Consider the following 11,934-nt stretch of genomic DNA (forward strand, 5'->3'; position numbering starts at 1 on the left):
CCAGGATTTGAAACTGCTTTACCCAGTGCCCTAGCTAGTGATTAACAAAAGATTGTGTTATAGGACACACAGGGCATACTAGGTGGTTCCAGGACAAAGAAGGCTTATGTGATCTCGGGTGGCCTCAGCCTGCAGTGACTTGAAGCAGGGTTTCAGTTCCCGGCCAGTGACTGAGGTCAGTTTGGGGTTGTGAGAGCAACGAATCCTAGCCACTGGACCAGTGGTCAGTGACAAGGCCCTAGCCCTATGGCTTTGCAGAAAAGAATTTCCCCCAAAGACAGAAAGTAGTGAAACAAGTATTTATTAAGAGAAAAAAAGAGTACATATGGATAGACACACAGGTGGACTCAGAGAGAGAGTCGCTCCTTCATAGCAGTTTGAATCACTTTTATGGGGCATTTCTTCCATGTTTTCTTTGACCAATCATTTTGATTTGCCTGGTTCAGAGTCCATATTTGGCATATCTCAAGATTTTCCCATGTGTGAGCATGCATCTCTTAACCAAGATGGATTCTACCGAAGAGGCCTATGGGTAAGTGAGCATTAGTTGGCATCACTCCCCTTTTGAACTCCAAGAGCTTTTCTCTGCATGTGTAGTCGGGGAGGTCTCCTGACTTCAAGAATGAGGAATATGTGGTCTCTTATCTTCTATCTGGGCAGGGTCCTGCCTCCTCTCTCAATTGTCCTGTTATTCCCATCTCGTCTCAGAGTGTCGTCCACAAGAAACGAACTCAACTGTTTGCCCTGGGGACCCATCTGTCTCCTGCCTCATATGAACCTAATGTCCATTTCTCTTCCTTTAGGAGGGGCTGAGATTCCATTAAAGAATTGGGGCCTACCAGATCCCTTCTTGCCTCACTGAACACATTATTACCTCTCAAGGGCACTAAAAGAGAAACCCAAAGGGATTGGAGAGTGTGCATTTGCATCTCCTGCAGAGCAGTAGGGGAGGGGTGTGTGTGATGTTAGCGTGGGGTGAAAGGACAGGGGATGAATGGAGAATATAAGGGAGAATTGGGGGAAGAAGCAGGGCTCTCCTCTTCTCCCCTTCTCTCCTCTCTCCATTCATTCAATAATTTGGGGGAGGAACTAAAGATACAGAGAGTTGATTTATCCACCTCAATTCTTGGGGCATGCTTTAGTTCATACAAGGTCTCTCTTTCCTTTCATTTCACTTCTCTTCATTTCATTTTTCCTTCTCTTCCCTGACTCCACATATTTTCCTCCACATTATAGGTGTTTTAGATTGGGTTTTCTAGAAGCAGAGCTTGAGACCGAGATTCTTGTTCAGTGGTTTATTAAGAAGGAGCTCTCAAGAAATACTGGTTAGGTGAGCAGGATAGAGAAGCTGCTAAGGAAAGACCTACATCAAGTGATGTCTAGCTTCAGCCTGATCCCATGGGGAGCTATAGAGCATGAATGGCATCACAAAGTGTTGGTTTTCCCTTCCTTATTCTGCTCACCTTACCTTGAGGCAAGGGAGCAAGTCTGTAATCTGTGGGGTTGAGGGTTGCCATGAGGCAGCCCTTCTCAGCTGAGGGCAGTTCTCCAAAGGAATGGGGCAACTGTGTGACATTGGCAGTCAACACTCACAGCAGCTGGGGGGATGGGCACTCCATGTCCTTGTGGTGTGTGTCTATTTATTACGGTAAAATACTTAGTGTACATTCAAGAACCATTTATTGAACCCCTATTCTGTGTCTAGTGCTATACTAAGAACTAGGAGTTATAGTTGTGATGAAAACAGACAGTATCACTCCCCTAAGTTAGAGTTAAATGGAGGAAATAGATATTAAACAACTATTTACAGAAATAAATAGCCAGAATCCACACATAGTAAGTACTGGGAAGGAGAAGCTCAGGTGTGACAAGAGATCATAAGGACAGGTGTACTCTGGGGAGAACAGAACGGCCTTCTTGAATATATATGGACGTGACTTAGACATAAGTTGGCATTAACCAAGCAGAAAATGGGAAGGCAGGTGCTCCAGAAACAGTAAGAAGAGCATGAGGAAAGTCCTAAGGTAGAAAAGAATTCTGTGAGTTCAGGAAATGGCTGGGGCACAGTGAGCAAGGGAAGGGGGAGAAGGGGACACACAGCATAGGATGCTGGGCCTTGTAGGTCATGTTTAGGACTTAAGGTTATCACTGAAACTCAGTGAAAATCCATCAAAGTTTTCAGCAGGAAAGGGACCTGATCACTATGGCGGTTAAGTGGGGTAAGGTGACCAGTTTGGAGAAGGTGAGCTGAGAGGCTCATAGAAGTCCAGGGAGAGATGCCCACAGCCTGGACTAGACTAGAGTGGTGGCAGTGGGCATGAGGAGAAGCAGCAGATTTCAGAAGAAGTAGCCATGAGTCTTGCTGATGATTTGGGAGTGGGGAGTGAGGGAAAGGCAAGCCTGACAACCAACTCCCATGTGAATTGAGGTGCCATTTTCTGAGGGTGAGATGCTGGGTAGGCAGCTGGGAGGATGTGTTTAGAACTCAGGGGATTGTGCCGAGCTGGAAATTTAAGTCCAGTGGTCATCAGCATGTAAGTGATACTTGGAACCCTGGGAGAGAGTATAGCTAGGGGAGAAAAGAAAAGAGAGACCACAAGCAAGGCCCAGGCAAAGGAGGGAAAACAGCAAAGTTTCAGGAGAAACCAGAGAGATAGGAGTAACAAAATTGTGGCACCAATGAACTCACTGGAGAAGCTTCAGGGAGGAGGGTCAAGTCTGGGGAACTTTGTTGTGTCAAGTCAGACAAGCCTGCAAATGTGGCTACAGGGAGATGCTGTGGAACCGTGAGGTCTGCTGGCAGCTTTCTCTGTGGGAGGCTTGGCTCGGAGGTGAGGGAATGAAGTGATGAAGACAACTCATTTAAATAAATTTGGTTATTTGCGGAGAAATAGGGCAGCCTCTGGACTGGGAGTCAAAGAGGAAACTGTTTAAGATGAGGGAGATGTTTGAGTGCTAGGAAGGAGCTGGTCTATGGGAGAGAAATCTAGGGTATAGGAGAGTGAGGCGTTAATTACTAGAGGAAAGTTTGCAGTGGTGGGAGCAGGTAGGAGGCAGTCTACAGTCTCCATTATTTGGCCAATGTTGGGCCCATTCACAACAGTGTCCCATGCTAGGGGTGTGAAGAGCAGGGAAGAAGGGGTGGGAGCATTTTAAATGGCATCCAGGCCTGAGTCTGGGGTAGCAGACCCCCTCACTCTCCCAACCCTCTGGATCCTCAGTCCTGTTCTTTGCTGCTGACCCTGGGCAAAAGGTTATCATCCCCAGCTAGTCCTTAGGACCCTACTTCCCATCCTTCACCCTCTCACCCTCCCCAGACACAGCTTCCTCATGCTGTTCTCAGGGTGACTTGTCCAAATAGCTACCCCCTAACTTCTCCATTTCCCCTGTCAAATGATTTCTCACATCAGCTCTCTATAAAGAGACTTTATTTGAAAGGATTATTGAAGGGAAGAAAAGGTACTATTGAAAGGGAAAGGGAGTGGGGCAGAGGGAAAACACTCTGACCATAAAATCCGTGGGTTTCAATGGTTAGGCAAAGAGGGTTTTATCTTTTATAGGGAGAAGGATAGAAAGAACAGGGGTAGGGACATGGGATAAAGGGGAGTGACAACATCAGACGGTGTATCAGAGGATATTTTACGCTGAGGCCAGGATATTCTCAAGAGGGGCTGTATGCTGGTTCAAGTTGAGGGTAGGCAAAATTTCAGGGACCTGAGGGAAGGAGATGATCTTAAGCAAAGTTTGATTAACAAGCACTTTGTTCCTACTGATGATTGGGGGCAAGAAGTTCAGCCAATCACTTATGAGGCAAAGAATGGGAATCTGGAGGGCCTGTGTCTGGCCAAGGTGGGGGTAGCATCTGTGAGTCTTATCTAAGTATTATGGGAAAGGGATGGTTGGGCTGTGTCTGAAAAAAATGCACAACCTAAAAGTTGAGAATTATATTTTATGTGGCAGATTTTCTGAGGACTAAACCCAGAAAACAGCTTCTCAGATCACTCTAGAGGACTACGCCAAAGAGGTAAAGGAAGAGCCAGGATATATAGAAGTTTTGCAACAAACACCAGGTAGAACATCAAAAGATTACTGTTAATTAAAGAAAACCAGACATCTCAAGTTAATGAATTTAGTGCTTTTCTATGTATGGAAAGATGCAAGAGTCTGGGTTCATTGAAATCATTCCTTTGATACGCATCTTCGCTATCTAGGGCTAATATCCTGCTTCTCTCCATTCTGAATCCCCTCAAGGTGCAGGAGTAGCTGCAGTGGCTGAGGGACTGGCAGCAGGCAACCTCCTTGTCTCCATCCTGAGTTCCCTTAGAGCTCACTGTCAATAGTGGCTATAGTGGCTGATGGCTTGATGACCATTCTTCGCTGACATGGCAGGTAACATTTTTCATCCACAGTGCCTCCCCTTGGTAATAAGTTCAACAAATGTTTGGGAGGCTTTTTATGACAAATTTTGTCCCACAGCGCCAAGACGGCTCATTCCTAGATCAGGCAAGGATTCTGCTGATATGCCACTCAATGTGCTGATCTTTTTTGGATCAGGCCCTGTTGATAATCTAAAATTCTTTGGCTCTTCTATCTTACTACTCTATTATGATCCAGGAAATGTTTTACCTTGTTGCTTCTTCCCATATCTAGATTTGCACTATTACAATTACTTTATGTGGAGTTTTTTATATATAATCAACAGTCTCAAGACTTTTAGCCATCATTAATTTTGCTGGAGTCCTGGTTACACATTGGGTAATGCAAAAGACAATCTTATAAACTAGACAGGATAAGTAATAAAGTCATAGTGCAGCAGAGAGGGACACAACGAATAAACAATTTGGAAACAAAGAGAACAAATTAAAACAATAATTAGTATAACTAGTTGTAATCTGGTTGCAGTAAACCATCAACTCTGCAAGGAGTCAGCTGGAGAAGACAAATTCTGGAATGATCAGGTAGAGAGAAAAAGATACATGTTTTATCTTTGTTTACAAAGGTATACTTATCAACTTGTGTGGGTCACAGCATAAGAGGAAAGGTTTTTCTGGAAAACAAAGATTAAAAGTCAGTATATTTCAGGAATTCCCTGGTGGTGCAGTGGTTAAGAATCTGCCTGCGGGCTTCCTTGGTGGCGCAGTGGTTGAGAGTCCGCCTGCTAATGCAGGGGACACGGGTTCGTGCCCCGGTCCGGGAGGATCCCACATGCCACGGAGCGGCTGGGCCTGTGAGCCATGGCCACTGAGCCTGCGCGTCCAGAGCCTGTGCACCACAGCGGGAGAGGCCATGACAGTGAGAGGCCCGCGTACGGCAAAAAAAAAAAAAAAGAATCTGTCTGCCTTTGCAGGAGGCATGGGTTTGAGCCCTGGCCCGGGAAGATCCCACATGCTGTGGAGCAACTAAGCCCATGTGCACAACTACTGAGGCGAGTGCCACAACTACTGAAGCCTGCATACCTAGAGCCCATGATCCGCAACAAGAGAAGCCACCACGATGAGAAGCCAGTGCACCGCAACGAAGAGCAGCCCCCACTCGCTGCAACTAAAGAAAGCCCAAGTGCAGCAATGAAGACCCAACGTGGCCAAAAATGAATAAATAAACAAATAAATAATCTTATTTTAAAAAGTCAGTATATTTCAGAAAAAGTCATAAAATTATAAATCATATTTATCAGTTCATTCAGTACCATGTAATTAATTCCTGATGATCTGGATGAAATCGGGTTTTCCATTAGAGTTTTGTAAATTTTTTACCCAGTTTAGTGGTATGATCTAAAAGTTATCAGAACTTATATTTGTAAAAAAAAGTTCTTTTTATGAATTTTCTTTGATATCTTCATTTTATGAGTATCAGAGTAAAACAGTGACTGTGTATAAACAGCAAAAGACTACATGGTGAAAGATCTGGTCACAGTGAAATTGACAAGAAACTTGGATATTTCTTGGACATACATTTTAAGATAATAACTAGAATTGTGACTGATAACATTATCCCAGAGCATATCAGATTTTTAAGAATTCCATGTAAATTTTAGAATATCTGTATTAATGACATTTATCCATACAATATAACCAAAAGTTCATCTCCAATCATTTGACAATGCTTCTTAGGTAATTTAACATACAAAATAAACCAAATAATATTAATTTAATATTCCTCTCTGAGATGTCTCAGGGTTCCTTTGAAGCATCTCAGAGTTAGCTAGAGGTCAAAATAACTTGTTAGAATTTGATATTTGAGAAGTTTGTCAAAAATATCAAAAAGGTCTCAAAACACTTGATCAGATAGGATCATAGATCACTGTAGAACAATACTTATTCACTTAACCAAAGTGACAAAAGATTTAAGAAACAGAAAACCAAGTACAGATCACTGAAAGGCAAAAGAACTCACACAATCTGTTATCAAAAACAGTATTCCAAGAAAACTTTGCTCTCTTAATAGAGAGATAGGAACCAAGTCCAGTCTTGTACCAGCCTACTTTTAATAACAAAGCCCATTTACCTAATTAAATTTAGTCTAATTCCAGCCTGACTATGTACAAAACTTCTTTTACAGGGCTCCCTTTCTGCAAACCTTCCACAACTTTTTGTGTCCATATTAGTTTGTCCCTTATTTTTTTTATCCAGAAATAACCAGCTTTGGGACAGAATTATTCTTTCCCCTTAACAAAATATATTTCCATACCTTCTTTTGCTGAAAACACACATCCTACTTCTTTGTATATGGAAATGTTCCCCTTATTATCTTTAGTAGATTTAATTACATACTACAAATATTAACCCTTAAAAATCTTAATCTCTAGCAAAAACCAACAAGCAGCAAGTAATTGTAAACTGTTTGTCATACTAGCATTTTCTGATTGGAGTATCCCATAACCTCTGAAACATATAATTTCTTTCCTCAATGAGGTACAATATACGTGTCTAATAAACCCAAATACCTTTAGTTTCCCTCTTGTAAGGAGACAAAAGTAGGTAAATTTAGACCTGTTTAGCAATTAAGTTTCCAGTATCTTATCTTATTTGAAGTGACCTAGATATTCAGTGAATTCCCATCAATTAGCAAAACTCTTTACCAAAATCTGGAGAAACTAGATTAGACAGACGTACCCAAAGCGTAAGTATTCCTAAAGAGCTCACCTGAAAATTCTTATCTCATTTACATTTATTTTATAACCTATGAAAATATTACCAAACCAAGCTAATTTTGTTGTTGTTATTGACAAACTCTGTAACAGAAATATCATGAACGTATTGACATTCAGGATACCTAGGTAAATAAAAGTAAAACACGTCTATATTGATTAAACCAATAAGCTTAAACTAGCTTAAGCTAGCATACCAGATGTTGATTTAATATTGTATTTCCTAGATCAGGTGAACCTGAAATTTATTCTGGCCGGGTTCTTTCATATTTAGAAATGTTTAGTTTGTAAGTGCTTACTTTTAAGTCAATTAAATAGAGCTCTTTTATACATTTAATTTTGATAATATTTTCCAGAGGTACAGACATCACATATAATGTACACACAGCCATATAAACAGACAAAACTAGAGATCTCATAGCTTCACTTTAAAAACTTTTTTATGGGGAATTCCCAGGTGGTCCAATGTTTAGGACTCTGCTCTTTCACTGCCTGGGGCCGGGGTTCAGTCCCTGGTTGGGGAACTAAGATCCCGCAAGCTATGTGACATGGCTAAAAAATAAATAAATGAATTTTAAAAATAAAAACTTAGTTATGAATCAGGTATTACAATTTAAACTTACTATTTTATAAATAACAGTTGGAATAAATTAAATTTGCTTGCTCAGATGACTAAGACTTTACTGTTTGTGGAAAAGACTTTTCTGATTTGTATTTGTCCTTGATAAACCCTTAAGGAGAATATGAATTAGATTTTGGTTGAGGGAGCCTTTCTACTGGTTTGAGTTTAAAATGCCACCTTTTCCCTTTTTTCCCATTGGTTTCAGGTTCTACCTGATTGAGCTAATTCGGTTCAGTCTCAGGTCACTGTGGGCTGTATTTACATTTCTGATTTGTAGAGATTTGCAAGACAAAGACAGTTGCTTTTAATTCCCCAGAGAGCTGGTCTGTCACATAAATGATATTAAAAGATTGATTTGCCCAAATGTATTTTCTTTAAACCCCACATTTGTTTATTTATTTATTTTTGACTGTGTTGGGTCTTTGTTTCTGTGTGAGGGCTTTCTCTAGTTGTGGCAAGCGGGGGCCACTCTTCATCGCGGTGCTCGGGCCTCTCACTATCGCGGCCTCTCTTGTTGCGGAGCACAGGCTCCAGACGCGCAGGCTCAGTAGTTGTGGCTCACGGGCCTAGTTGCTCCACGGCATGTGGGATCTTCCCGGACCAGGGCTCGAACCCGTGTCCCCTGCATTAGCAGGCAGATTCTCAACCCCTGCACACCAGGGAAGCCCCAAATGTATTTTCTTTAATTTGTTTTTCTATATCAGTGAGAAGATTTCCAACTAAACTGAAATTTCAGAGCTCTGTGTTTTAGCACTTTAGGGTGGGTTTAATTTATCATGCCTTCAAAAACTTGTATAAGGCATTCAACAAAGGCTCTCTTTCTGAGTATACAAGTTAGACCCAGAGCAAAATCTCTATTTTTTTTTTTTTTTTTTTTTTTTTTGCTGTACGCGGGCCTCTCACTGTTGTGGCCCCTCCCATTGCAGAGCACAGGCTCCAGATGCGCAGGCTCAGCAGCCATGGCTCACGGGCCCAGGTGCTCCACGCCATGTGGGATCTTCCCGGACCGGGGCACGGAACCTGTGTCCCCTGCATCGTCAGGTGGACTCTCAACCACTGAGCCACCAGGGAAGCCCAAAATCTCTATTATTATTAGCCCCCGAATATTAGCTCTCGGCTTTACTTTATCTTATATGGGCTCAGGTAACCCTATTGGTTTTCTTTAGTATGTTTAATTAATATTTCCCTAGGGGAAGATTCATATGCCCTCTTTTATAATACCAAGCAGGGGAAGCATTCTCCAGTGAAACATGTCTATCCCACAATATAATTAAGCAAAAGTGATGTAACAATCTTGTCGTGGTCTGAACGCAGGTTGGAAAATAATTTCCAGACATAAGGCAGAATGTAAAGGAGATAGAACTTATTAGAGGGAAGGGTCACTGCCAGAACAGCAGGCCAACTTCCTTGTAGTCTGGGAGAGTTGAGCCTGAACATGTGCTATTGATCAGTTTTTGTAGGCGTTGCCCAGGTGGGCTCAGGAATTTCCTAACCTTGGCAACATGGTGGGGAGGGTGATTAAGAGTCCAGTAGGGGGTGTAACGCTGAAACTTTTTCAGGCAGGGACGTCCTTTGTCCTTGATGCACCATTGTCCTTGGAGCATCACCTATCTTATATAAAGCCCATTTAAATATACCAATTTTTATAAATTTTCATCTCAATTTTATCAACTTTTATACTTTTAACGTTAGTTTCCATTCAGATCCAATCAACAAGTGTTGGTCTTACAAGGAGTCCTAGAAGCCTTTCTTTTTATCCTGACCTTTTCATCTATTTTTGTATAAAAGTTTCTGGAGGGGTTGAGCCAAGGTACTCTGGCCCTTTTGTCAATCCTTTAACTTGATTAATTGGCCTAAATATCGCCCCAAGTAATTGTTGATCAGGTATCTCTGTAATTTTTTCCCAGCCTTTTAAATATATATATAACTGGGGTAAATAAAGAAGACTTGTTTGGAGCCCTTTATTGTTGGGGGTCAATAGGGGGGGTCCCTTTGGCCCATCCAACCTTAGGTAGTATTGTATCAAACCTTTGATTTAATCCCATTAACATCTGTTTTATTTATCCCATTTTAAAATAACCATTTAAAGATTTCTTTATCCATTTGAAATAAGTCCCTTTAAAATTTCTACCTTGTTGGGAAAAAGTGTCTATACTTTCCCTTCAGTTTTTTTTCCTTATTTTCCTTTTAATCAACCTAATTAACATTAATTATTCTAATGTTTTTATTAGCATCTGTAAGATCTGCTGAGGAGAAGAGGAGAACACAAATAAGTCTTCCCAAACTGGTTTTTCTTGCTTGTTTTAAACTAAGGGAGTTCTTAAGTTAACCATTTTATATATATATAAATTTAATATAATTTGATTAATTTTCCTCACAGGTACCAATAAAATAGCTGTTTATAATGAGAGGTCTATAGAAATTTACCAATTTAAAGTTTTTTCAGTTTGAAGGATCCATCATTTGGCTATTAATGAGATATATCTTAATAATGATTCAAACCAATGAGACACAAGAGGGTTTCCCACAAGAGAGTGTTAAGGATGCTGCCTAAACAAGATCCGGAAAGTTTACTCCAAAAAATACTTTAAGAAAGTAAAGGTCTTTGTTGTACAGGCTGACACAATGAAGGTTAAGATGGCAAAAAGCCCCTGAGAGTTGGTACAGTCACACAAAAGACTACTCAGAATCCCAGTCTATTCAGTTGGCTGCCAAATGTATACCATATGTGTACCATTTTCATGGCAGAGACCAAATTCTCAAAATACACACAGGCTCATGCACACACACACACAACTCCGAAGATCAGGTAGAACATTTACATGTCAAAGACACAGGAAGAGAAATGCAAGTTCCCCCTAGAAGGGCTTTGTTTCTCTAAGGTTAGAATTCTGAGAAGATGTTTTATCAAGACAGTTTTTTCTAACTTAGCTGTGTACACTATAAAATAGCCCCATTTTAGTCATTTTCAGGGCAAAATTTTCTTTAGTTCCCAATTAAGCAAGTACTTGTAAGTGTAAGTTTTGTATGTACATAAACCTTTCCAGGGTATTGGAGGCTGGCAATATGTTGTCCCTTTTTCTTTTGTTTTGAAAGCCTTGCTCCCCATTCTGAGGTTGGTTTGTTGAAATAAAATCAAAATCACTTGTGAGAATAATGTGATGTGCCAATGTGCTGCTTGTGAGCTTAACTGCTCTACATTTTACCCCAGAGTCATTTCAGCTCCTCTATGTGTCTTGGGTTCTTCCTCTGTTATTATAAGACCACCATGGGTGCCCAGATCATGGAATGGCCAGTTCTTATTCATGTCCCTGGCAGAGCAAGCTTTAATTAAAATGAATGGGTTTCCCTATAGGGACTGCAGCATGGTATGAGGACTTGCTTCCACCACTTTTGCGAGTTTCTCAATTACCTGAGGAAGCAATTGCTGGCTGAGAAGAGATGTCCCCTTCTTCAGAGCTGAAAGCTCTCATACGATTTCAGTTTTATTTCAGCAAACTCTATTAAGGTAGCCAATTCAAGGAAAAATGACGGGTCAGTCTTCCCCCTAATTACCCAGTCCAACCTATTCAGTGTTCTTTTAAATGACCAAAGTCTTCCCAGTCTTTCACCTGAGGATAAAACCACCATGTTTAAACTGAGCAAAATCTTTCTCAGTGTCTTTCACAGAGGATAGCCCAGGTACTTCTTCTTGAAACTAAATTTCAAGGACAACCTACTCCTCCAGAGAGGAGTTTAACACGACTGAATAAAATTTAGGATTATCAACCAATAATGGGAGATCCATGAACCAGGATAGACTCACCCAAATATGCCTGGACTCTCCGAGGAGGTAGTGTTAGACCTTCGCGGTCTCCTAGGAGTTTCGACTCGCCCAGGAAACAACAAGAGTCGGAAGCCGATGCAAAACGCAAGAGGTTTATTGAAGGCCGGTGCACCGGGGTTCCTTGGTCCTCACGCAGGAGGTCGAAGAAGGAACCCTTTTGGGCGCGAATATGTCAGTTTTATAGGTTCCCACTGCCCCGTATGTAAATTATAGATTTGGTTGTGTTCTCCTGCTGATTGGTCCCGGCTTAGGCTCGGACCAGAGAGGGAACTTGTCCCCAGCTTCCTGATTGGTCTTTGACAGACACCTTTTTTACATTTTGTTATCTCCCTCCTTCTC

At 41.3% G+C, this 11,934-nt stretch overlaps 1 pseudogene; it reads left to right on the plus strand.

Annotated features, from left to right (window-relative positions):
* The first annotated feature begins 2,203 nt into the window (after positions 1 to 2,203).
* The window catches only part of LOC113626636 (40S ribosomal protein S20 pseudogene), a 16,230-nt pseudogene continuing 6,499 nt past the window's right edge, over positions 2,204 to 11,934 (plus strand).

Source organism: Aethalodelphis obliquidens, unplaced genomic scaffold (genome assembly GCF_003676395.1).
Source record: "Aethalodelphis obliquidens isolate GAN/ISIS:26980383/991018 unplaced genomic scaffold, ASM367639v1 scaffold18, whole genome shotgun sequence".
NCBI classification, from domain to species: domain Eukaryota; kingdom Metazoa; phylum Chordata; class Mammalia; order Artiodactyla; family Delphinidae; genus Aethalodelphis; species Aethalodelphis obliquidens.